We start from the raw sequence: 26,224 nt of genomic DNA, 5'->3' as shown, positions 1-26,224 counted from the left end.
TAGATGAGATTGTAAATCGTATGAAGAATCTGGGTGAAGAAATAAAGGAGGCTACTTTAGTAGAGAAAATTTTGAGATCTTTATCTTCTAAATTTGAGTCAAAAGTATCTTCCATAGAAGAAACATAGGTTCTTCAATCTATTATTGTTGTTCAACTTCATGGTATTTTAACTGCCTTTGAAATGAGGAAAGGAGGTCCATTAGATATTAGAGAAGCTGCTTTCAAAGCTTCAACATAGTGAAAAGAAAAGGAAGATCTTAATGAATCAGGATATATTTCAGAAGAAGATGAGGTAAGCTACATAAAGAAGCTTCAACAGCATTCCGGAAGATTCAGAGGTAAGCTTCTATTCCAATGCTTTTCTTGTGGAAGAGTTGGCCATTATGCTACTAAATGTGCTCATAAAGATAATCACGAAAAAGGAAAGGAGTCTACAAAAGGTAATAAGAAACAGTTTGTTGATAGAATAAGTTATTATACTCATGAAGATAGTGATGGATTGTCTAATAATGATGAAGATGAATCTGAACAAGATTTTAAACTACTCATGGATTATGACAATGATGATTTTATGGATGCCTTATAAGAGGAATATTTTCTTGAAGAAATCACTAAACTCAAAATATGTTTGGAAGAAAAGAATATGATCATAGACACTTTGACACATCAACTCACTGAAAGAGAAAAGAAAAATAAAAATTAGAATGTGAAGTAGTGGGTCTAAGAAAAGAACTTGATAAGACAAAATCTCTTAATCTTAAATTTGCTAAAGGATCAGAAAATTTAGATGAAATCATCAAGGTTCAGTGTTCTCCTCTTATAAAGACCGGTCTTGGATACACTAAAGGAACATCCAAATCACAAAAGTCGTCAGTCATCACCAGAATCTATCTTAGTCCAGCAAAGACCAGTGAATAGTGCATCAATCTTCATCAAAAGCCTAAAAGTACTCCTTAGATAAATCATGCACATTTCACTCCAAGGGTGAACATCAATAGAAGCATCAACCAAAAGGTAAACAATACCAAAATATTTTATGATCATGGAAATTTTTTTAATGGACAATGTTTTTCATGCCATAACTTTGGGCATAAGGCTTCTCAATGTGTTTCTTACAAAACTATCATGACTAGAGAAGCACAAAAACAAAGGAGTGTGATAGGAACCAAGAAAATTTCTTATAATAACTTTTCTCCTCTTGAAAATCAAATTGAATGTTCATTTTGCAATAATTGTGGTCATGAAGAATCTGAATACAGGAGAAAATTTTGGTCAACAATTCAAAAGGAGAAAACATCATCAAATTCCAAGGTATGGAGAAAGAAGGAATTTCAATCAGAAATATGTGGCATAGCTTTGTTTGCAGAAGGACAAGAAAATCAGTGGTACATTGAAAGCAGATGCTCTAAACACATGACAGGTGGTAAAGATAAACTCATTTCATATAATTCTTTAGAAAAAAGAAAAGAAGGTCTCTTTTGGAAATGAAACACCAGCTATCATTAAGGGTAAAGGTTCTGTTTATTTGACAGAAAAGGTTAAAGCTAGAAATTTTATGTATGTTGATGGTTTAAAACATAACTTGTTGAGTGTCAGTCAAATATGTGATCAAGGAAATGAATTTATGTTTCAATCAAACGAATGTGTGGTTCATGAGCTTGATACAGGAAAGACCGTAATCAAAGGTACAAGAACTCCAATAAATCTATATATTCTAAAAGGAGGTCAAAAATAATGCTATCTAAGAAAAAGGAGAAGGGAACTGTCTATGGCACAGAACATTGGGGCATCTAAGGTTTTCTCAAATAAGAAAATCATGCAGGCTCAAGGTGGTTTGTGATCTTCCAGATATCAGCATCCCAGAAAATACCATCTAGAAACCATGTCAAGTTGGTAAGAAAACTAGAGTTCATTTCAATGACAAAGAAGGACCGGCAAGTAAGCCTCTTGAACTCATTCATACTGATTCATGTGGGCCAACAAGGAAAAAGTCACCTTGTGGAGAAGAATACTTCATTTTATTCATTGATGATTTTTCTAGAATGTGTTGGATAGGTTTACTAAAGCATAAAGATGAATAATTTGAAAAGTTTAAAGGCTTCAAAGCTTTAGTTGAAAATGAATAAGATCTAAAAATCAAATGTCTTAGATCTGATCAAGGAGGAGAACTCATTTCAAATGAATTTTTTTATTTTTGTGAACAACATAGAATAAAAAGTAGTTCTTTGTTGCCAAAACTCCTCAACAAAATGGTGTGGTGGAAAGAATGAATAGAACAGTTCAACAAATGGCTCGATCTATGCTTGATGAATCTAGAACTCCTGCCACCTTCTGGGTGAAGCTACATATATTGTCGTAAATATTCTCAACAAAGCTAATGTTTGGGTAAATGTGATCAAACTCCATATGAACTTTGGTATGGTAAGCCTCCTACTATAAAACACTTCATAGTTTTTGGAAGCAAATGTTTCATACAGATGAAAAACTTGGTAACTTTGAACCCAGAGTAGACAAAGGAATTCTTCTTGGTTATTCATCTAGAAGTAAAGGATACAAATGTTATAATAAGAGACTTCGAAAAAAATTTGAATGAATTAATGTAGTAATTGATGAAGCATGCACAAATCTGAAACAGATGAAATCAACAAAGGAAGATGACAATGAGGAAGACGGTGAATGATTTCTCATACAAAATCAAAATAATATAGAGGAAGAAACCAATGAAGCATTTGAAGAAGATACAACTAACAAGGAAAAGACTTCATCCAGGTATGTTCAAAAGAATCATCCAGAATCTCAAATTGTAGGAGAAAAAGGGTCTAGAGTATAGCCAAGAAGAACTCTTGCAGGAACTTCCAATTATCTAGCATTACTATCCTCCATAGAACCACAGAATGTTAATGAAGCTAGCAAAGATGAATGTTTGGTTAAGGCCATGGATAAAGAACTTGACCAAATTGAAAAGAATGATACTTGGGAATTAGTTCCTGGACCACATGATAAAAATGTTATAGGAACAAAATGGATATTCAAGAATAAGTTGAATGAAAATGGAGAGGTTATTAGAAACAAAGAAACACTTGTTTGTAAAGGGTATGCTCAATAAGAAAGTATAGACTTTGGAGAAATTTTTGCACCTGTTTCCATACTTGAAGCCATAAGAATGTTTCTTTCTCTTTCAAGTTTTTTGAAAATTCAAAGTGTATCAAATGGATGTAAAATCTTCATTTATTAATGGAGATTTATAAGATGAAGTTTATATTGAACAACGAGAGGGATTCATTCTAGGAAATGATGCAAAACTTGTATGCAAGCTCAAAAAGGCTCTATATGGATTGAAACAAGCTCCAAGGGCATGGTATTATCGTCAATTTATACACAAATATTGAGAATGATAAAATGCTAATTATTGTTGTTTATGTTGATGATATCATCTTTGGTAGCAATGAAGAATCTATGAGTCAGAACTTTGCTTCTGTTATGCAGCAAGAATTTGAAATGTCCCTACTTGGTGAACTAACTTATTTTCTTGTTCTACAAGTACAACAAACAAAACATGGTATTTTTCTTTCACAAACTAAATATCTCAAGCAGATTCTGAAGAAGTATGGAATGGAAGATTCTAAACCAGTATGTACTCCAATGGTAATAGGATGTAGTCTCAGTTCTAATGATGAATCACCTGCATTAAATCAACCAGCATACAGATATACGGTTGGAAGTCTACTTTATCTAATAGGTACCATACCTGATATCATGCATGCAGTAGGAATTATCGGAATATTTCAATAAAATCCAAAGGAATCACATCTTCAGGCTGTAAAACTAAAATTCAAATATCTCTAAGGAACTCAAGACTTTGGTATAAGTTATCCTAAAGGTACAAATCTCACTCTTCATGCATATACAGATGCAAATTGGGTAGGAAATGTTGATGATCGAAAAATCACTAGTGGAGGTGCATTCTATATGGGATCACGATTAGTGTCTTGGTTCAGCAAGAAACAAAGTTCGATTTCCTTATCTACAACTGAAGCAGAATATGTGGTTGCTGCATCTTGTTGCACACAACTACTTTGGATGATGCAAACATTGCAAGATATTCAAATCACATGTTCTCCACCCATCTCCATTCTATGTGATAATACAAGTGCCATTAGTATTTCGAAAAATCCAGTCATGCACTCCAAGACCAAGAACATACCCATTAAGTACCATTTTCTACGAGAACAAGTGCTTGAACAAAAAGTTAAATTGGAGTATGTTCCCTCCAAAGAATAGGTTGCTGATATATTTACCAAACCACTTCCCAGAGAAACATTTGAATATCTCAAACAAAAGCTGGGAGTAGTTTCTACATCATCCTATTGTTAAATCTAGTTTTTAGAAGAATGATTCCTATACACAGGTTTCATGAAGAAGAATCACGTATATACGCAAGTTTCTATGGCTGCAGGAGTGTATATGTTTTTCTGATAGAAAAACAGTGGGTCAGACTCAAAATTAGTTTCTGAAATGGATGTTTAGTCTGATATTAATGGTTACACTCTATTAATATTCTTTGTTCATTTCCTTTTATTTGACTGATGAAGATGCCTTGATGAATGATTTGTTGACAATGCACAGGTTCAGGGGGATCATTAGCCTTCAAAAACATTATACATTGTTTGCATCATAATTTTTGAATTCAGCTATGGTTTCAGATATTCATATCATTTGTTATAAAGGTCATGTAAAGGCCTATGATGTAATAATATGTCTCTTTCTATCATAGTCTATTAATGAGTCATTTTAGACATATGATGTAATTTGTACTCCCACTATGCATGGGAAAGATGATGTAATAATTGCACTTTTTCAGTCATGGATGACCATTTGGTATATCCCCACTTGGTTGGGTGATTGATGTATGTATGAGTCATTGGTGATAGGAAGGTCATACTCACATATTTTAGTTATAGAGTCATGTTATTATTTTGAAAAATATCTCTATAGACTTTGCATGTACTCTGGGGGAGCATGGACAGCATAGTGTATCTCAAACGGGGAGAAGATCTCAGTCTGCCCTTTGCCCTCGATGTCAGGGGGAGAGTATCTTGGTGTTGTTTGATATATCTAACAGGTTCTACAACTTTATGTAATAAACACCAATATTGTTGCCATCAAGTCCAAAGGGGGAGATTGTTGGCATTATGGTATAGGTGTTGTCCTTGATAGCAACTCACTCACATGTCAGTACAAATTTGATAAATGGAAACTCACAATATAACAAGTCAATTCAGAGGTAACAAGGCAATGGTACAGAAGAACGAGAAGTTGGAACTAAGGACTACTGATCAGAATCAAGAAGTTGAAGGAAAGGGATGTTTTAAGGTAGTTTAAGCTATATATGCAGGTTCTCCTTGTCAAAGTAGTGTATACAAGCGAGTTCACTTTACAAAAGGAGCATATACGTATGCATGCACTTTCACAAGAGGAAAAGCACGTATGGGTTGGAAACTCAAGGAAATTTAAGATTAAACAATACGAAGGGTCAATACCATGGTACTAGCCCACAATATTGAGCGGAGTAACATTATTTGATCCTATCCAAGAATACCATAGGTTCTAAGTTTTTTTTTGGTCCGAAGTATTGAGAAAGGCCAAAAAATATATAAGGAGGAGAATATCAAAGGGCCAAGTGTGCAAGTGAAAGAGTCTTTCATGAATACTTCTATCTGAAGTATATCTTATGTTATAAGGGCTATGGTTATGATATGATCTGAAATATCTTGTGCACCTTTAGATATAATATTGGATCAAGATCATGAGACCTGAAATGACTTATCATTTTATGATCTGATAATTGTTGGGCTAGATATGAATACTGACACATGTTTTATCCTATAAATGTTATGATTTGGGTATGACTAAAGTCTGGAATAGCTGTGAAGTTTTAAGTTGTTATTTATAGATCTATATGCTGGTTCGCCTTAGTGAAGCTGCATATACATGTCGTTATGACTCTTCCAAGTAGCATACGCAAATGAAAAGTCTTTTATTCAAAAATGACTGATCTACCTTATCAATGCTGCGATTTTATTGTTTTATGTCAATGATGTCTTCTTAGATATGAAAGTAGAATTGAATGCATAAGGAGATTGAGTCTGATTGATTGATTGATTAAGTGAGAAGGGTGATCTTTGTTGTTATCTATATATATCTCTGTAATTTGATAGTAGATATTTAGAATGGTACTGGTTGATACAATTTTGATTCAGAGCTTTTTATGATTCAGTAATTTTGGAGGTATACGCAGGTTTCATTAAAGGAAGTAGCGTATACACACAAGTTGGCTTCACTAAAGTAGCGTATACATTCCGACATATGATTTTTTAGGTTGCAGTTGTTTTTGGATGATGATGTAGGTTTCTGGGTTCAGCACAGTGTTCTAGTGAGAGTGATCTGACTGTTCAAATTGACTGATTATTGGTTGATGCAATTATTATTGATTTTGAGCTTCAATGTTACTGATGGGTCTAGTATAAAAATTTGATGAAATGCGGCCTTCATATTGTGTTGTTGTGTACCAGGAGTATCCAATCTAAAAATGTATGAAACGTGGTCCCTGGAGGAAGAGAGAATCTCGTGGCCTTTTGTAGGATAACACCTATGTACTAGTAAACATATCGGCTAGTACAGGAGCTAAGGGGTTGTAGCTCCCTTCCAGTAGAAGCTAGAGAAGGAGAGAAGGTTGTAGCCTTCTGCAGGTGGGTGCCAGTGTACTGGTATGATTCTGCACCAGTACAATATTGTAAACATATTTTCTTTATATTAAAAAGAAGACAGAGACGACAACAGAAGGTGGTTTTTCTCCCTCATTGGGTTTCCACCTTAAATCTTAATGTTAATGTTTTCTTATGTGTGATGGTTTATTCTATTATTACTGCACATAGTCATTGTTTAATAAAGTACTAATGCACTGATTAAATATCAACACATGATGAATTAACTGAATCATAAGTTCACTGGATATACGTTGGTTTCCTTAATAACAGTTGCGTGCACACGCGAGTTCACTTCACTGAAGTAGCGTATATAAATATAATTATGAAATGAAAAATTATTGAATTGTAAATACTGATTCACCCCCCCCTCTCAGTATTATTTCCAACAGTCTTGTATGTGGATGATATGTTGCTGGTTGGAAATGGTAAAGAAATTATCCAGGATTTGAAGACTCAATTATCCTCCAAATTCGACTTGAAAGATCTTGGTGCTGAAAACTATATTTTGGGCATGGAAATTAAATGATATCAGGCAAAGAGGAAAGCTTTGGTTAAACCAGAGGAAGTATGTCGAGACAATACTACAGAGATTTAATATGTAGGATAGTAAACCGGTGAAGGTTCCTATTCCTGTAGGTGTAAAGTTATCTCTTGAACAGTGTCCCAAGGCACAAGAAGAGGAAGAGGACATGTCCCGTGTTCCATATGAAAGTGAAATCGATAGCCTTATGTATGCAATGGTCTGTACTAGACCAGACATTTCACATGTAGTGGGAGTATTGAGAAGGTTTATGTCATAACCAGGGAAGGAGCATTAGACAATAGTGAAGCGGGTTTTCAGGTATTTGTGTGGCACTGATGATTATGGTTTGTGCTACCAAGGAAGACTAGGATTGGACAGAGTTTTGGACATCCATGGCTTTGTTGATGCAGATTGGGCTGGAGATTTGGATTCGAGAATATCTACAAGTGGGTATGTGTTTAACCTATTTGGAGGTGCAGTCAGTTGGATGAGTAAGAGACAGTGTGTAGTGGCACTTTCAACTACAGAGGCAGAATACATGGCATCCACTCATGCAAGCAAGGAAGTAGTTTGGTTGCAAATATTGTGTTCAAGTATGTGGTTAGTACAATGAGATATAAGGATAGACTGTGATAGCCAAAGTGCAATTTTCTTGGCAAAAAACCTTTCTTATCATTCAAAGAAAAAGCACATTGATGTTCAGTATCACTTTGTAAGGGATATGGTTGAGGACAAAAAGGTGTTGTTGGAAAAGGTGGACACTTTGAAGAATATTGTAGATGCATTGACAAAGTTTGTGAGCACTAAGAAGTTCACTTGGTGTAGAGAAACAATGGGCGTTTTTGGGCTGGATCAATGACTAAGCTCTCTAGTGAAAAGAAAAAAAATTGGGAGAATGTTGGGTTGTGTTATATTCTTTCCACGACTACCCCACGCGGGGGGGCATGGCAGATTTCCCTATACGTTGCGTAGGGGGTTGTCATAGGGGGGTGGCTACCCCCCTATCGAGGGGTAAGCAGAGGTGCAGTAGCCCCCTTGCACGGGATCTGAGGCAACGCCCTAGGAAATTTTTTTTGGACCCTATATTAGGTGGGCAAACCTACCTATGGTTTTGTGCATAGATTTCGCACATGGTTTTGGGCATGATGGTTTTCTGTCCATGGTGTTTTGTAGATCTAGTCAAGGGAACTACGGTTATGTTCTAATCCAGGGTTAATGGATTAGGGTTTATAGATGCTTTGGCATATATATATGTATTGTAATATTGAAAGGAACATAATGAAAAATCAATATGGTAGTCTCAGTTTTTGGATCCAAGGGAAAATCTCTATGTATATCTGTTTTATGTTTTATTCTCTCACCATTGTTTATTTTATGTTTTTAGAATTTGTATGCAAGTAATTTCTGTATGGGATTAAAACCTACACCTAATCCATACAATTTAAATTTGTATGAAAACATAAACTAACCATATAAAACATCAAAACTCAACTACCCGACATGGTATCACATTCACACAATTAGAGGCTAAAATAAAAATTATATGAAAAATTTATGCAACTCTAGAATACCAAACCAAAACCATAACAAATTAGAATGTTGGTATCATATATATAATATAATGTAGGGCTTTATAACTAGCTTAGTTTTCAATATAAGATTTCATGGTAAAGGATAAACAAAACGGTAATGTGATTTATTCATTTTTCATGTTTTATAAAACACATTTGGTTAAACATTAATTGTTGTATAAAAGAATATACAAGTGGGAGTTTCAAATCCCATATAAGAGCAAGAAATTATGTTCCATACCCGAGGGAAAAAACACCAGGTGGTATTAGGTACAATGGAATTTTCTTGTATATTTTTCTTTGTATAATTGTTTGTAATGCCCAACAACTAATTACCTTCAAATCCAGAACTACATGCATGGAACAACCAAGATTGTTTTTATTGTAGATGGTCTTGGTCATCCAGGACAAACTACAATGGGCCCTCATTTCACCAGTGGGGTCAAAATTCACCATAGTTAAGGCACTAATTGTTAGGCATAATGGTGCATCTAAGAGTAAAATCACAACACCAACAAGAATATCTAAGACAAAAACTATATCTGGGGGCTTGACAACCAAAATGATTTTCTTAGAATGGTCCGCAAATTGTAGCACTCGATGCCTTGCTTCATTTCTCTATTATACATGGAGTGCTTGTTTTATGTTGGGTGCATTAAAAGGTTAGTAGATGATAAGAGAATTATAAGAGCATGTATAAACATAACATTAAAAATGTAACCTTTCACGTAGCACATTTTGGGACTTTTCTAACTTCATAGTTGGTTAAATTTTTGAATAACCATTCAAATTGCAATTTGGAATGACTAACTGAAGTCTTTCTGGTAACCTTTTTTTAAAAAAATGACCCCAAATCTCTTAGCATTTGCAAAAGGCCAAATTTAACTAAGTTTCTATATGACCACTGAATTAGAGAATAAAGGATCTATAGACCATCTTAATTTCTCTTCAGAAAATAACTTAATTCCTTCCTGCACAGTCAACTCAAAGAACAAGACTATGTACACCATCTTTCTTTCTCTTCAGTAAATAGCTTAATTCATGCACAATCAAATTAGAGAACAAAGCTCTGTAGACAATCTTGCTTTCTCTAGGAAATAATCTAATTTTATACACGAAGATTAAGGTTTTATATAGTAAATTATTATTTCTTGCACAATCATATCAGAAAACAAGGCTCTAAAAATGGTTTAACTTATATTCAAAGTGTATCCTAATCTATACCCGAGGATTGAGGATTTATATAGTAGAGAGAAAATTCATAATACAAGATAATTGAGAATGAGTATAAGGATAGAAAGTTTTTCTTTCCTGCACAGTTATATTGGAGAACAAGACTCTAAAAATGGACTAACTTACATTCAAAGCTTATTGTATTCTATAGTTTGTTACATTAATAGTTATTATAATGGTTCAAAATAAAAGGAAAACAAATATTCAGACAAACCTGAAACTATGTTGAAATACAACCATCTACGGCACCAAATAAACATAAACTTGCCTTAGAAACATGATTGCTACTACAAGTGAAACCCGTGCTACTAAATGTTGTGCTAGGAAGAAATGAACAGAGCCAAATATGACTATCCAATAAGGTTATTTGATCTTATTATAGGAGGAGCAAACCGTATCGTGAAACTTCATCAGTGATTTGCCACCTGTGACCATGTAAACTATATCCACACCCACTTCCACGGTCAATTGTTGTGGAACAACAATCCATTGACCCAATTTCTCCCCAAATGCATGTTTCCCAAGCTCATGATATCGATCAAAGTGCTTCCTTGGAACCATTTCATGCATATCCACCATTTTTCAGAGTGTGTATAAAGTAATTGTCCATGAAAGCACCAGAATTGTCACACTTGGTCCCCTGAACATCAAACATAAAAATAATAACAATTATCACATATGAAAATCATATGATCACAATGAACATGGTAAAGAAAGGTTATATTAGTTAATAAAAAAAGGCTAGAAATTTCTAATTGAACTATTAATGTATGTAAGTTATATATGTGTAAGTGTTTTGGTTAAACACTACGATTTTTGCATTTAGTAGCTATTAAATTTATAAAATACTTTCAGAAAGAAGTTATAGAACTTGTATGCATAGACACCCTATAAATATCTTTTTGTTCAAATATTACCTGGAAGAAACCAAAATATTGACCTTGGTTGAGGGTTTCGTAGAGAGGAATCACCAAGGAAGAAACTGAGATGTTAAGGATAAGAAAGTATTTAATTTTTGAAGTAGAGAGATACAAGTCAATTAGAAGAATATCCTATAAATTTAAGGCTGAGGAATTATGTAAAAGCAATTCACCAAGAAAATAATTTTACAAAGACTAAGGTACATATCTAATCAAAATATCCAAACTTCTTGTTGAAAATAGATACATTAATCCACAGAATTAGAAGATATACAGAAACTACTTGCACATGAACAAAGGAATATTTTTAAATAATTATTTCAAATTATAAACCATGTATAACTAAGGGTTTAGGTACCCGAGAATAATTATTTATTTTCTTCTAAGTAATTAAACATCCCCAAAAGACTTTTCTCAAACACAATATGGAGCCAAACAAATTAATTGTTCAGAAGTCCAATAATAAGTTAAAGGAAGTTGAATTCACGTCTAATAAATCACTCAAAATGAGAATATATATCAAACCCTAGATGTCTAAAGATGTGAAAAAGCAATTTTGGTTGATATCATACATCTTCGTTTCCATATTTTTCCGATACATGTAAAAGAAAGGCAACGTTAAGATAATCATACCTATGAGGGTAACACAAAACTTTTAGACTAAGGAAAAACTTTGAACTACAGTTGGAGCACATACCTAAGTTGTAAAACAAATATTGAAACAGAGTAGATGTGACAACAAATTTACCTTAGGGTATCCAGCTAATCTTAGCTTGAATGATCTGTTGAAATTTTATGGTTAGAAGGGAAACAAAGTATTCTTGTGGAGCCATAAAACCTGAAACTAGAATAGAAAGGATCAATAGATTGAAAATTGTTACTCTAATAACAACTTAACAAGAATTATAAATTAATGTTATAATTCGAGAGTATTGACAATAAATCTTACCTAAAGGGTTTGTTCCGAGTAGTCAAGGTCTTGTAAAAAGCATACATACATTAAAGGCTAATCTTTTGTCTATTGTGACTAACGCTTGGACTCACTAGTCTCCACATGATATCCCTATACCTAAAAGACATAGTTGGAGTACTTTTGAGATGTAATTTTAGCATGATTGTCACTATTTCTAGAAAATTAGCATGAAACTTTGATCTCTAGTTTGGGGTACTACGCAAATTGTCTGTTGAGTTTGGATATATTTTCCTATACCAGTAAGAGTGTTATGTTGAGAGACCCTTTCTAGAGGATTTACCGGTCCTGTTTGAGTGTAAGTGTTCCAATTTTGAAGCTCCATATGGTAGGGTTTGTAAGACAGAAGGATGCATGCTTGCATCACAAATATGTTGTTATCAATAAGAAGTGGTTGTAACATTCCTAGACCTTTAGTGATAAAATGGAGAGGGCACTTGGAGATTCTATTGAGATCAAAATAAACTTGGTTTGTTCTTAGTGTTGGTCATATGATTTTATTTTCCATTTGTTCTGGGGCAATGAGGAAATTACTATTAGCATGAACAAATAGGTATGACATCAAATGTTTGAAGAGTAAAAAACCAACAATGGATTTAGTCTTTATAAGAGAAAATTTCATCCTATGCTTTAAGGTATTGTAATTCTATGCTCAAGTTACACCATAAGACAAGAAAATTTAGAGTATCATATTTCTTAATCTAAATCATAAAGGGAGGTTCGACCTATCTTAGCATCAGGGCATCCCTATATTTTGTTATTGGAAGAACACATATATAAACCTTGTGAGCCTTATTCAAGATCTATCAAGAATGGATTAGTGCACCTAAGCTAAGGAAGTAATAAAAGGGTTTTCAGATAGCCTATTTTTATGAGCCAGTGTCAAACGCTTCTCTGTAGTTCCAATGAATGTGTGAAATGAAAATTTGACTAGCACATCGATATGTGAGCAAGCGTTGATGTGGACGACAGTATGACTACTTAGAAACAAATTTGTGGTCATGTTCCAAAGGTGTTTACTCCATCAATAAAAACTTTTAGCAACATCGATTTTAGGCATATATAATAGTTGATCTGGAACTAAGTAAAGCCATATTAAATGAGTAAAGCTAGATGGGAAACTACATAAGCAACAATAAGGCATAATTTTTCTCAAACATTCTTGAGAGAGAATATTTTCTCAGGATTTCTTGACACATAGAGGATGCTTACATATCCATTCATGCATACTTCTGGACTTTGCTTCATTTGTAAAAAAATTGTCCTTATGTGGCCTAAACACAATCTAATTCTAGCTATATATACGACAACAATACCATGGCCTATTGGAAGTCAAATTTGAGGTCTAGTTTGGACTTTCCCTGGTAGCAAAACTCAATCACATGAAGAGCACCTTTCAATGGAATTAGCATTTTTCAAAATATAGAATCATTTGGACTAATCGAGCAACTTTGAGGGTGAGAATATTTGAATAAGAATGTTTATACTGGTTATAAGGACTTAAAAATTCACTGGAGGCTAAAAATTTTAAACAGGAAGGAATAGTTTCACAATATCAAAACCCTTTCCTCTAAATTGAGATATCAAGGACTCAAGAATCTTGTAATTAAGAAAACAAAGAGGAGTAAATTATGAAATTTTACATTATGATATCTGGTTAAATATTCTCGTGTTTATGTAAGAGGTTTAATCATAAACCATCAATATGTTTTACTCAACATAAATGGTTTTCTTACAAAGAACCCCAGAAAGAGAAAAATCCACAGACACACATATATATGAAGCAGGGATTCATAACCCTCTTTATGTATTACACTAAGGTTTTGAAATATCAATATTAATAATAATTATATAACAATTATATCATAGAGTAAAGACCTCCAAAAGCCTCAAAGAAAACTTGACAAAGACATTATACGAAAAATGAATAATCTAAAATAATGAGGAACATTTTGAGCAATTAAACCCTAATACAAAGAAACAAAGTCAAGTAACAAGGAAATGAAATGAAATATCAATACCTTATTAGACATGTTCTATGTTCACGACGAGTTTCATCACTGGGTCTATATAAATCTTCCTCATTAGACAAAACCCTCGAACTAAAACCCTGAAAGGAATATAGGTCAGAAAAGTTGATTTTGAAAATTAAGAAGGAATTCAAGCGGAAAACCCTTATATTACTTGAAATCAAAACTCAGAGAAATAAATGGACATCTTAAGAGTCATGGGTTTGAGTCCCTGAAAGTGAATGTAAAAAAGTTAAACTAACCATTACTTTGCATATATTTTTAACAACACAATGTCAAGGAATAGTTATTCAAGATTGTTGTTTGAGAGTTTTCTCTCTGATAACAACAAAAATATTGAAACCTTTGAATCAACTAATGACCAATAATTTATAATATTTTCCCAATAACAATTTATAATATTTCCCAAATAATAAATAATAATTTAGACAGCAACCAACCCATTTGTAATTTAAAATAATAAAAAAATATCAAAATAAATAATTGAAATAAAATATTAAATTTAAGATTAAATGATTTCGTTTTAAATAAATATCTTAAACACCCTTTTTGATGTAATAATGTGTATCAATCGTTTACATTGATTTCCTAAGTTGATCCAAGTAAGCAAGATGTGTTTCTCAATATTTTATTGAGAATTTCACGTGTGTATCATCATTTCTGCTTCCCTACATTTCCAACAAATTCTACCATGGATTTTATAAACAACAGCCTGCCCACTTTTTCACTTGCTATAAGGAGAGGCCCTCTACTTGGAATGAAGGACGTATATCTTGCTGCCTTGGCAAATAAACGTTCTGTAGTTTCTAAGCATTCCTGGTTTATTTGAGGAATATAATGCGTGATTTCCAGTCACTTATAGGTAAAGAAATCAACCAAAATTGTTTAAAAATAATTTAGAATATAATCAGATTTGGCTACAGTATTTTGGATGATAGTCCAACAAAATAATGGAGAAGGTGCAAATAGTCACCGACTAGTATGGAAAAGGGCCAAAAAAGCACAAAGAGAAAGCTCATAACTAATCTGATTGTTAAGATCAAATCGTGGATAGAATGGTATTCCACCAAATTGCAGATATCCAAATTGTGTCACTAGAGGTGTGTTAAGCTCATAGGCAGGGGTCACAAATAGAGCCCGTGGTCTAATTTGTTATTTTGCTCCAACAATAATGGAAATTTTCACATGAGGGATGGCAAGATCGATAAAACAAGAGGCCTACCTACCTTGGGCGAGCAGCAAGTTTGATCAGCAGATTATTCACTGTGTCCTTTCGGTGTTGTCACTGTTTCACGATGGATACTTGTCTGTATGAAACTTGAAATTTTTTTGGAAATCTGTGTTATAGTGTCAAGTTTCAATATTTTGGGTGTCAAGAGATTTTTAGATGTTAGGCGTCAATTTAAAAACAAAAAAATAGATTTCAACCATATTTTGACTATTTGGGTGAAATTGATGCTCTTAAGGGCTCTTGCTGTTATTTTTTTGGGAAAAAAATCGGATTTCAATGATGTTTTCACTGTTCCGATGAAATTGACGCTCGGTAGACAATGCCCAATTAAAGGGCCATCAATGAATGAATGAAATTTTAACATCCACGAGACTAGCTATAGTCTATGGAACCATTAGCTTCCTTGCTTTTGCCTTTTACAATTCAATCCTCTTATTATTCAAATTAATAATGAGCTAACCTAACCTTATAACAATCCCCTCACTAGAAAACAATACCAAAAACTAATATTAATATACTGCTATAATTGTCCCAATCCAAAAACATGAAATCACTCCACAAAATCCCACGTCATTTTAGAATTCACTGTCATGAAAATACCCAATCCCCAAAATCACAAAGGACATGTCAGTGCAAGACACCACTGAAAAGAGCCACGATATGGCAGGAGAAATAAAATTGGTTTATAAATATTTTAGTATTATGTTAGTTATAAAATTTATCAATTTATTACTTCTAATTTTATTTCTAAATGTTTAAATCTTCATGTCTCATTTTCAATCTATAGCTTTATTTTAATTTAGATTATTTTAAATTTTATTTATATCTATATTTAGGTTTAGTTAATATTTTAATTAAGATTTGGTTATAAATTTTTATAGATTATGTTTGATTTAAAAATAATTTATTGTTTGGATTGCATATTTAGAAGATTAGAAAATAAGCTCTGAAGCTAAAGATTGAAGAGAAGAGACAAAATCACATATTATAAAAGAAGCATGATGAGTTAGACTCAGGGGTGGTTGAGTATGGGGAATTGGACCAAGAGAAAGAAATTTTACACTATCATTAAGTCTTTTTTTGAAAATTCAATAGCTAGTGTTGGAAATTTGGAGAGAAAGTTGTGCACTGTTGTCAACCTGATTTTTGAAGGATTAAAGATCTTAGAAGGATGGATTACCAAAAGCAATTGGGCCTATGTAATGTTATCCTGCTTATTCTTAAGGGAGGTGGGGGTGTTGGACCAAGGGAAAGAAATATTTCATTATCATTAAGTCTTTTTTGAAAATTCACTAGCCAACATCATAAATTTGGAGAGAGAAAGTTGTGCACTATTGTGAACTTGATTTTTGAAGGACTGAAGACCTTAGAAGGAGAGATTAGAAAAAATAAATTGGGATTTTGTAATGTTACCTTGCTTTTTCCTAAAAGGGGTAGGTGGGGAAGGAGGGGCGAGGGGGTGTTGGACCAAGAGAAAGAAATTTTACACTATCAGTAAGTCTTCTTTTGAAAATTCAGCAGCCAACACCAGAAATTTAGAGAGAAAAAGTTGTGCACTAATGTCAACCTAATTTTTTAAGGAATGAATACCTTAGAAGGAGGGATTAGCAGAAAAAAAAAATGAGCTTGTGTAATGTTATTATGCTTATTCCTAATGTTAATGTTTTCCTTAGTTGGAAATTCAATATTGGGTTTTGTATATTGTTACTTAAACTTAGTAAAGGATTTGAAGGTTGATAACTTACGAAAATACTTTTTTTTGTAATAGTGTGTGGATTGTTCTAACACTTTTTTGTGAATGTGTTATATCTTTCAATTATGTGAAATGAAGCTACAGTCACTTCTCAAATTGAATTATCTTTCTTCTTTTCACTAGCTATATTTACACGTTGGAATGTTAATATAATATTCTATAAGTTATGTTATACGTTGTACTTAACATATTACTTAAGCAGTGAACTATTTCTTATTTTAAGAAAGTTATCTTCCTCTCATCATCTTTAAGTTAAAGTGTTTCATTCCCAGTTAGGATATATGAACTATTTCTTTATCCCAACTAAGATAGTTAGATTTAGAATAAAAGGTAGATTTCATGAGATTAATTACTTTCATTTATGTTACTAGATTGGACTGCATTTAGGTTTATGAAAGCATATATGAAAGTATCCTTTCAAGGATCAATTCATTCAATGGCAATCGCGCCCACATACAAGTGGAAATCACCATACCAAACAAGTGTAGTCCAAATTGGGGCTTTGATCGAATGATGATCCTCTGTTGAAGATATGTCATTTTTGTTTATCAACATAGTCAAAGGAGTTATCTTGTAGACAAAAGGAAGTATAAGTCGAAGGGGTGAAGTCATAAAAGGAAGAAATAAAAGGAATTTCAAGTATAGGGGAAGCAATTTCATAAGCAAAGTTACAAGAAAAGTGACCAAGAGAAATAAATTTTACACTATCATTAAGTCTTATTTTGAAAATTCAGTACCCAACATAAACGTTTGGAGAGATAAAATCGTGCACTATTGTCAACCTAATTTTTGAAGGACTGGAGACCTTAGAAGGGGGAAGGGGTGTTGGACCAACTTTCAAAAATTGAGTAGCCAACATCATAAACTTGGAGAGAAAAAGTTGTGCACTATTGTCAACATGACTTTTGAAGGATTGAAGACCTTAGGAGGGATTAGCAAAAGAAATTGGGTCTGTGTAATATTATCCTACTTATTCCTAAGAGGGGTGGGGTGTTGTACCAAGAGAAAGAAATTTTGCACTATCATTAAGTCTTTTTTTTTTAATTCTGTATTGAGCATCATAAATTTGGAGAGAAAAAGTTGTGCACTATAGTCGATCTGATTTTTGAAGTATTGAAGGCCTTAGAAGGAGGGATTAGAAAAAGCAATTGGGCTTGTGTAATGTTATCCTCCTTATTCCTAAGGGAGGGAGAGGAGTGGGGAACATTGGACCAAGAGAAATAAATTTACACTAACATTAAGTCTTCTTTTGAAAATTCTATAGCCAAAATTAGAAATTTGAAGAGAAAGAGTTGTTCACTATTGTCAACTTGGTTTTTGAAGGATAGAATACCTTAAAAGGAGGGATTAACAAGAAAAAATGGGCTTGTTTACTTTTATTATGTTTATTATGTTAATGTTTTCCTTCATAGAAAATTTTAGGGGCGAATGTTCGCCTTTTGGCGAAATTAAGGGGTTTTAAATTTTTAGTGGGTGAATATTTTGTATCATAGTACATTTTTACAAATCACCTCAAATAGCCCACCTTATTTTAAGGGAGAGGGTAAAAAATGTAAATTTAGCCCTTGAAATTAGGAGTTACAAACTTCCATTCGCCCATTTTCAAGAATAGGTTTTATTTAAGTGAATCCTATGGGCCAAAGGCCCAAATACCATATTTATAAAAGAGGTATGGCAAATTAATAAAAATATAAATAAATGAGAGGTGTGGTAAATAAATAAAACATTTTTTATATTCACTCCATAAGTTACCTTATATACATGCAAGGGTGTAAACAAATAAAAATACAAGTAAAGTGGAGGTATGGTAAATAAATAAAACGTCTTTTTATACTTACTCAAAAGGTATGGTAAATAAATAAAAATATAAATAAACTAGAAGCATGGTAAATAAATAAAACCTCTTTTTATATTTAGTCCATAACCCTTGTTCTATTTATGAAGGCTCAAGAAAGAGGTTTTATTTAAGTGAATCCTATGGGCCAAATACCATATTTGTAAAAGAGGTATGGTAAATTAATAAAATATAAATAAACGAGAGGTATGGTAAACAAATAAAACATTTTTTTATATTTACTCCATTATCACCTTATATTTACGAACACTCAAAAAATGTGTTATATTTAGGTGAAACCTATGGGAAAAATACCATGGGACAAATACCATGGACTAGATTGTTATTAATACCATGCAAAAAAACATTATTAACCGTAATATTAGTATTAATAAAAATAAAAAGCAACATGGTATTGACCCATGGTATTCACCAAAATGGCACATGGTATTGACCCATGGTATTCACCTGGAATGTAGCCTATTAAAATGGGGGAATTAAACCAGCATAGATCGATCTTTACTCTGGATCTACTAACCCCCGAGAGGTATCAAATATCATGATATGCAAACTAGCATAGAGTGAAAAAATATTTGATCTGATCAAGAGTAAAAATGGATGTTGTAATTTAATGTATGTTAAACATTTTAGCTTGGTTAAAATAAAAAATAAAATAAAATCAACTATTAATTTTATTAATTTTTATAAATTACTAATAGTAATTTTTAAGCTCCAGGTTTATGATAACCCATGGTATTGACCCATGGTAATACCATGGTATTCATGTGAGCATAGACTATTTAAAGGGGAAATTCTATCATCTTAGATCCATCTTAATTCTGGGTCTACCAAGTGCTCAGAGGGATAAATAGATTTCATCCCCCTAAGAGTGGTAGATGTGGAGTTAAGATGGATATAGGTTGGTTTTTATGATAATGAAGATATTAAATAGACTTAGGAAATTATATTGTAAAAACATCTTAAGGTGAATGGTTAAAGCATAGACATTAGACAAATATATTTGTATACTTCTGTTTTAAACTGAAACAAATCCAGGGCTAAAAGGAATGGATTGATTGCACTAGTCATCCTTCTATAACTTTCCAACATATGCTGGAGTAAACAGATTGTAAACAAATATATTTGTATACTTTTGTTTTAAACTGAAACAAATCCAGGGTTGAAAGGAATGGATTGATTGCACTAGTCATCCTTCTATAACTTTCCAACATATGATGGAGTAAACACATTGTAATTTGGGTAATTTTTCTAATGGCACACAGGAAAATACTTGTGTATTGGCAGGGTGGTTACTAGGTCCTTAGAAGTGATGAATTTGAATTTTTCTTGGTTTTATATATAGTATTAGGTTTTTTCTCATGCTTTCTGTGAATGGCATGGGTGAATTTTATCCTACAACCACTAGGTTATCGATATGTAATTTTGGTAATTTTGATTTCAAAAGATATTTTAAAGAAATGCAATGATTTCATTTGTGTATTCAATAAACACAACATTTTATAATTGAGTAAAATATTCGCGATGCCTGGTGAGAGAGTCGCCAAAAAATTATATATACATATCATATTATTGATAAAATCGCCTTCCATTTTTCCTATATAGCATGGAGATTCGCCCATTTATTATACATGTAAATTTAGGGGGGTTCTTAAAATTTTCCCTGTTTTCCTTAGTTGGGAAATTCAATATTGGGTTTTGTATATTGTTATCTAAACTTAGTAAAGGATTGGAAGGTTGATAACTGGTGAAAAGACAATTTTTTGTAATAGTGTGTGGATTGTTCTAGCACTTTGATGTGAATGTGTTACTTTTTTCAATTTTAGGAAACGAAACTATTTTTACTTCTCACATTGAATCATCTTTCTTCTTTTCATTAGTTATATTTAGATTTTGAAATGTTAATATAATCTTCTATAAGTTATGTTATACATTCCACTTAACAAATTTCTTAAGCAGTGAACAATTTCTTGTTTTAACCAAGTTACCTTGATCTCAAAATATTTCAGTCCTGTGACCTCTTAGGAGGAAACACATACTCCTGACCATTAGGCCCACTCAAGTTGTATATGAACTACATATTTATCCCAACTAGGATAGTTAGACATAGAATATGAGGTAGATTTAGTTATTTTAGTTAATTTTATTTTCGTTACTAGATTAGACTTCATTTAGGTTTATGAAAGCATATTTGATAGTATCCTTTCAAGGAGAAACTCATTTAGTGGCAATTGAGCCCACGTACAAGTGGAAACCACCATACCAAACAAGTGTAGACTAAATTGGGACCTTGATTGAGTCATGATCCTCTATTGTAGATAGGACATTTTTGCATGTCATCATAGTCAAAGGAGTTGTCTTGTAGACAAAAGGAAGTATAAGCCAAAAAGGAGAAGTCCCAAAAATAAGAAGTAAAAAGAAGTTCAAGTATAGGGGAAGAAATTTCATAAGTAAAGTTGCAAGAGAGGACCAAGAGAAACAAATTTTACACTATCGTTAAGCTGTCTTTTGAAAATTCAGTAGCCAACATCATAAATTTGGAGGGAAAGAGTTGTGCACTATTGTCAACCTGATTTTTGAAGGACTGAAGACCTTAGGAGGTTGGGGTGGGTGTTGGACCAAGAGATATAAATTTTACACTATCATTAAGTATTCTTTTGAAAATTTAGTAGCCAACATAAAAAAACTTGGAGAGGAAAAGTCGTGCACTATTGTGAAACTAATTTTTGAAGGACTTAAAGACCTTAGAAGGAGGATTATCAAAAGCAATTGGGGTTGTGTAATTTTATCCTAATTATTCCTATGGGTGGTGGGGAGAGGGGGGGATCGTTGGACCAAGAGAAAGAAATTTTGCACTATCATTAAGTCTTCTTTGGAAAATCCAGTGGCCAACATTAAAAATTTAGGGAGAAAAATATGTGCACTATTGTCAACCTATTTTTTGAAGGAGTGAAGACCTTAGATGCAGGGATTATCAAAAGAATTTGGTATTTTGTAACGTTATCCTGCTTATTCCTTGTGTGTGGGGGGGGGGGGGGGGGGGGGGGGTTGGAAGTGGACCAAAAGAAAGAAATTTTGCACTATCATTAAGTCTTCTTTTGAAAATTCAATAAGCAACATAAAAATTTTGGAGAGAAAAAATTTTGCATTATTGCCAACCTAAATTTTGAAGGACCGAAGACCTTAGGAGGAGGTATTAGCAAAAGCAATTGGGCTTGTGTAATGTTATTTTTCTTATTCCTAATGTTGATGTTTTCTTTAGTTGGAAAATTCAATATTGGTTTTTGTATATCATTATCCAAACTTGGTTATGGATATGAAGGCCGATAACTAATGAAAAGACTTTTTTTGTAATAGTGTGTGGATTGTTCTAGCACTTTGATGTGAATTTGTTATTTCTTTCAATTCTAGGAACTAAAATTATTTTCACTTCTCAAATTGAATTATCTTTCCTCTTTTCACTAGCTATATTTAGATGTTGAAATGTTAATATAATATTTTATAAGCTATGTTAACATTATACTTAACAAATTTCTTAACTAGTGAACTATTTATTGTTTTAAGCAAGTTATCTCCCTCTCAACATCTATGAGTTAAAGTGATTTTTCTCCCAACTAGGATATATGAACTACTTCTTTATCCAATTTAGGATAGTTATATATAGAATATGAGGTAGATTTAGTTAGATTATTTAATTTTATTTTCATTACTAGAATAGACTGCATTTAGGTTTACGAAAACATATTTGAAAGTATCCTTTCAAGGAGCAATTCATTCAATGGAAATTGGGCCCACATAAAAGTGGAAATCACCATACCAATCAAACATAGGCCAAATTAGGGCCTTGATTGAGCAATGATCCTCTATTGTAGATAGGACATTTTTTCATGTCAACATGGTCAAAGGAGTTATAGTGTAAACAAAAAGAAGTATAAGCCCATGGGGAGAAGTCCCAAAAAGAAGAAGTAAAAGTAAGTTCAATTATGGCGGAAGCAATTTCATAAGCAAAGTTGCAAGAGAGGAAATGTTGCATGTAGGGACAAATAGACATAGAGCATAATTGCAAACAAAGGATAAGTATGTAATCAAATGAAATAAGTATTTTGTTGTTAACATCTCAAATGGAGATTTGTAGCTGGTAGTAAAAACAACCCTTTGCCATTGATGTCAAAGGGGAAGAATTTGTAGATAATAAGAAAACTTTTAGACAGATGAAGAGTTACATAGAATAATAAGCACAAGCTCAGGGGGAGTATCCTTTTTCCATTGATGTCAAAGGGGGAGAAGTTGCAATTACAAGGAGAATTTAAGAAAGGGAGAGTTCTTTAGTATTATTGCAGAACTGACTAAGGGTTTCCATCAATGAAAAATGGGGAGATTTCTAGAAATATTGTTGTCATTGATGTAAAATATAGGGGAGAATACATTTGTCCAAGATAAATATTGGAAAATGAAGATCGTTGGAAATATTGCTTTTGGAAAAAATATGCCAAGTTTGAATACCCTATATTTGAAGGAATTTTTACCCTAATTTCCTATATCGAATTGGAGCATGGGATAGATAGTTGGAATCTTATTCCAATACCTTTCCAATGGTATAAGTAAGTCCCTCTAACTCAATAGGAATGAGGAGATATTCAATATTTTGTCAAGATGACCCAACCAAAATACAAAAAGGTCAACCCAACTAGTTTTACAAGTTGGCCCCATAAGTGAACATAGAAACACTATAAATAAAGGATAGATGAGTTCATTTGAAGTGTATAAAAGTAAGAATATATTTAAAATTCACAAGAAGAGATAAGGAATATTTTTTGGGTGAATTTTAGAGTTTAAAGGTGGCAACAAAAATGTGATTTGTGGGGTGAATGAGTCATCTTGGAATTTTCACTATAACTCTTCTTCTGGGATTTTTCAGACCATGAAACTTGGAGGATCTATATAGAATATCTTCATGTACATTTTCTTAAACTTTCATACCTTGTTTCACTATAGTTTCGGAGATATTATCCAAGGAATTTAGGCTTCCTAAATTCTCCTAAATGTGCTTCAAACAGGTCAATGTGGGATTTTCACTATATATTTTCTTCTATGATGTTTAAGACCATGAAACTTGGAGGATACAGATATACGATAATCATGTACCCATGGTTCATATTTCAAACCTTGGTTTTCTATAATTTTCGAGATATTCTCTAATGAAATTATGCTTCCTGAATGCTCCTAAAATATGCTTCAAACAAGTCAACTTGGAATTTCGCTATAACTTTTCTTTTGAAAGGTTTCAAATTGTGAAACTTGGAGGAGATAGATTAAAGGTTCATATATCCATGATTAGAAATTTATACCTTTCTTCACTATACTTTTAGAGATATGCTCTAAGGAATTTAGGATTCTTAAATGTTCCTGAAATTTTCTTCAAACATGTCTCCTAGTGTTTTCACTATAACTTTCTTTCTGAGATGTTTTAAATTGTGAAATATGGAGGAGAAAAGAAAGCGATCTCAAGGTAAGGTATTGTTTCATCATAATTTTAGAGATATGGTCTGAGGAAGTTAGTATTCCTAAATGCTCTTAAAGCACGCTTCAAACTTTCCATCTTTACATTTTTTCTCTATTTTTTTTTCTAACATGATTAATTTTATTAAATCTAGAGGAGATAGAGAAGATATATCAAGATAGCTATAGTAGAAATTTTAGACCTTGTTTCAATATGCTTTCAAGGATGTGATATGAGGAAGTTAGTGTTCTTGAAAGCACCTGAAACATGCTTCAAACAAATCAGCTTGGTATTTTATTTTGTTTGCTAAGTTTTGTGAGTCTTGAGATGACTACACGCTTAACCTTTCATTTGAGAAATTGCAACCTAGGGGAATATAAGTCATAAAAATCACCTGAGAATTGCACCTATCCTAGGCCACACCAACCCTTAACATGGCTGGAGTTTTTTCTCGTGAAGTTTTGAACTGGTGACCTTCACATCATGAAGTGTCTTAACATTACACCCTATCACTGTATATTCTACACCACATGGGAAGTTAACTTGGTATTTTTGATATACATTTCCTTATGAAATGTTTTAAACTGTGAAAATATAGAGGAGAAAAAGAAGAGATGTCTTAGTAATCGTGGTAGAAATTTTAGAACCAAACTTGTAAAATTGGAGAAGTGGTTATTATGCAAGTTCATGCTTGAAAAGAAGCCAAAAAGCAACAAGTTTTAGGAGAAGTAGATATGGTAAAGGAATAAGTAGCAAGTAAATATGTTTAAGGAAGAAGTGTCAAGAAGATTTGAAAAGAGGAAAGGAAGATAAAAAACATTGTGAATAAGCAAGAAAACTTCATGAAATAGGTTGTTGCCTAAGGATATTTGCGACAATGGGAATTGGTGTATCCTGTAGATTGGTTCCTAGAAATATTGTAGTAGAGGGGATTGGTGTCTCATGTAGGTTGGTGCCTACAAAGTAGCAGAGGGGATTGGTGTGTTATAAAATGTAACTAGGTTCGGTCCTCATAATGTCTCATGTAATTTTGATTTTATGTATGTGATGTAAAGAGAAAAAGAAAAAATATTATTATTGTTTTATAGCATGGGTTTCATGTTCAAGGCAAATATATTTATAGGTCAAGCACTCATTGTGTGCTTCTAAGGTTTTTCATAGAGTCAAGAAGTCAATATAGTCATTGTCATATGTAATGGACCCCATTGGGCATCTTGTAATAAGTCAAAAGAATTTATTTGAGTCAAAATTGTGTCAAAATACCCTCCAAGATCAAGTCGACCTCATGAAGGAAATTCCTACCCCTGGGAAGCATATATATAAGAGGCATTCAACCTCATTTGAACCATATATCCAAGACATGTGGAAGAGCAAGAGAAGAAGTTCGATCTTAATAAGAAGAAGTCCAAAGGCAAGTGAAGTTCAAGAAGGAAGTTGGAATCAAAGTTTTGGGTCTCTCTCTCTCTATCTCATGTGCAATGAAATTATGAAACTACATTAGGGTTGAAGATGTGAAGTTGCATCAACGACGAAGTTGTGAAGCTGCATCAAGGTAGCAGCTATGAAGTTGCACAAAATTCAAAGCTATGAAGTTGCATCAAGGTCAAAGATGTGAAATTGCATCAAGAACAAAGTTGTGATGCCACATGAAGGTTGAAGTTGTGAAGCTACATCAAAGTCAAAGTTGTGAAGATGCATCAAGGTCGAAGTTGTGAAGTTTCATTAAGGTCGAAGCTATGAAGTTGCATCAATGTCAAATTTTTGAAGTTGTTAGCCGAATTTGTTGAAGTTGTTAAGTCTAAGTTGTACAAATTGTTTCTAGGGATCAAAGTTGTTGGAGAAGATGCTAGAAGGTTGATGTTATGAAACCACC

General features: G+C 32.9%; 1 pseudogene; it reads right to left on the bottom strand.

Annotated features, from left to right (window-relative positions):
* LOC149179870 (lysine histidine transporter 1-like) overlaps positions 1–26,224 on the bottom strand; it is a 108,400-nt pseudogene that overhangs the window by 7,610 nt on the left and 74,566 nt on the right.

This window comes from Pinus tabuliformis, chromosome 3_2 (genome assembly GCF_031772625.1).
Source record: "Pinus tabuliformis cultivar Carrire ecotype Pingquan chromosome 3_2, CPIR1, whole genome shotgun sequence".
Taxonomy (NCBI): Eukaryota; Viridiplantae; Streptophyta; class Pinopsida; order Pinales; family Pinaceae; genus Pinus; species Pinus tabuliformis.
The sequence above is the reverse complement of the archived record's forward strand: the minus strand, read 5'-3'. Positions and strand labels throughout refer to the sequence as shown.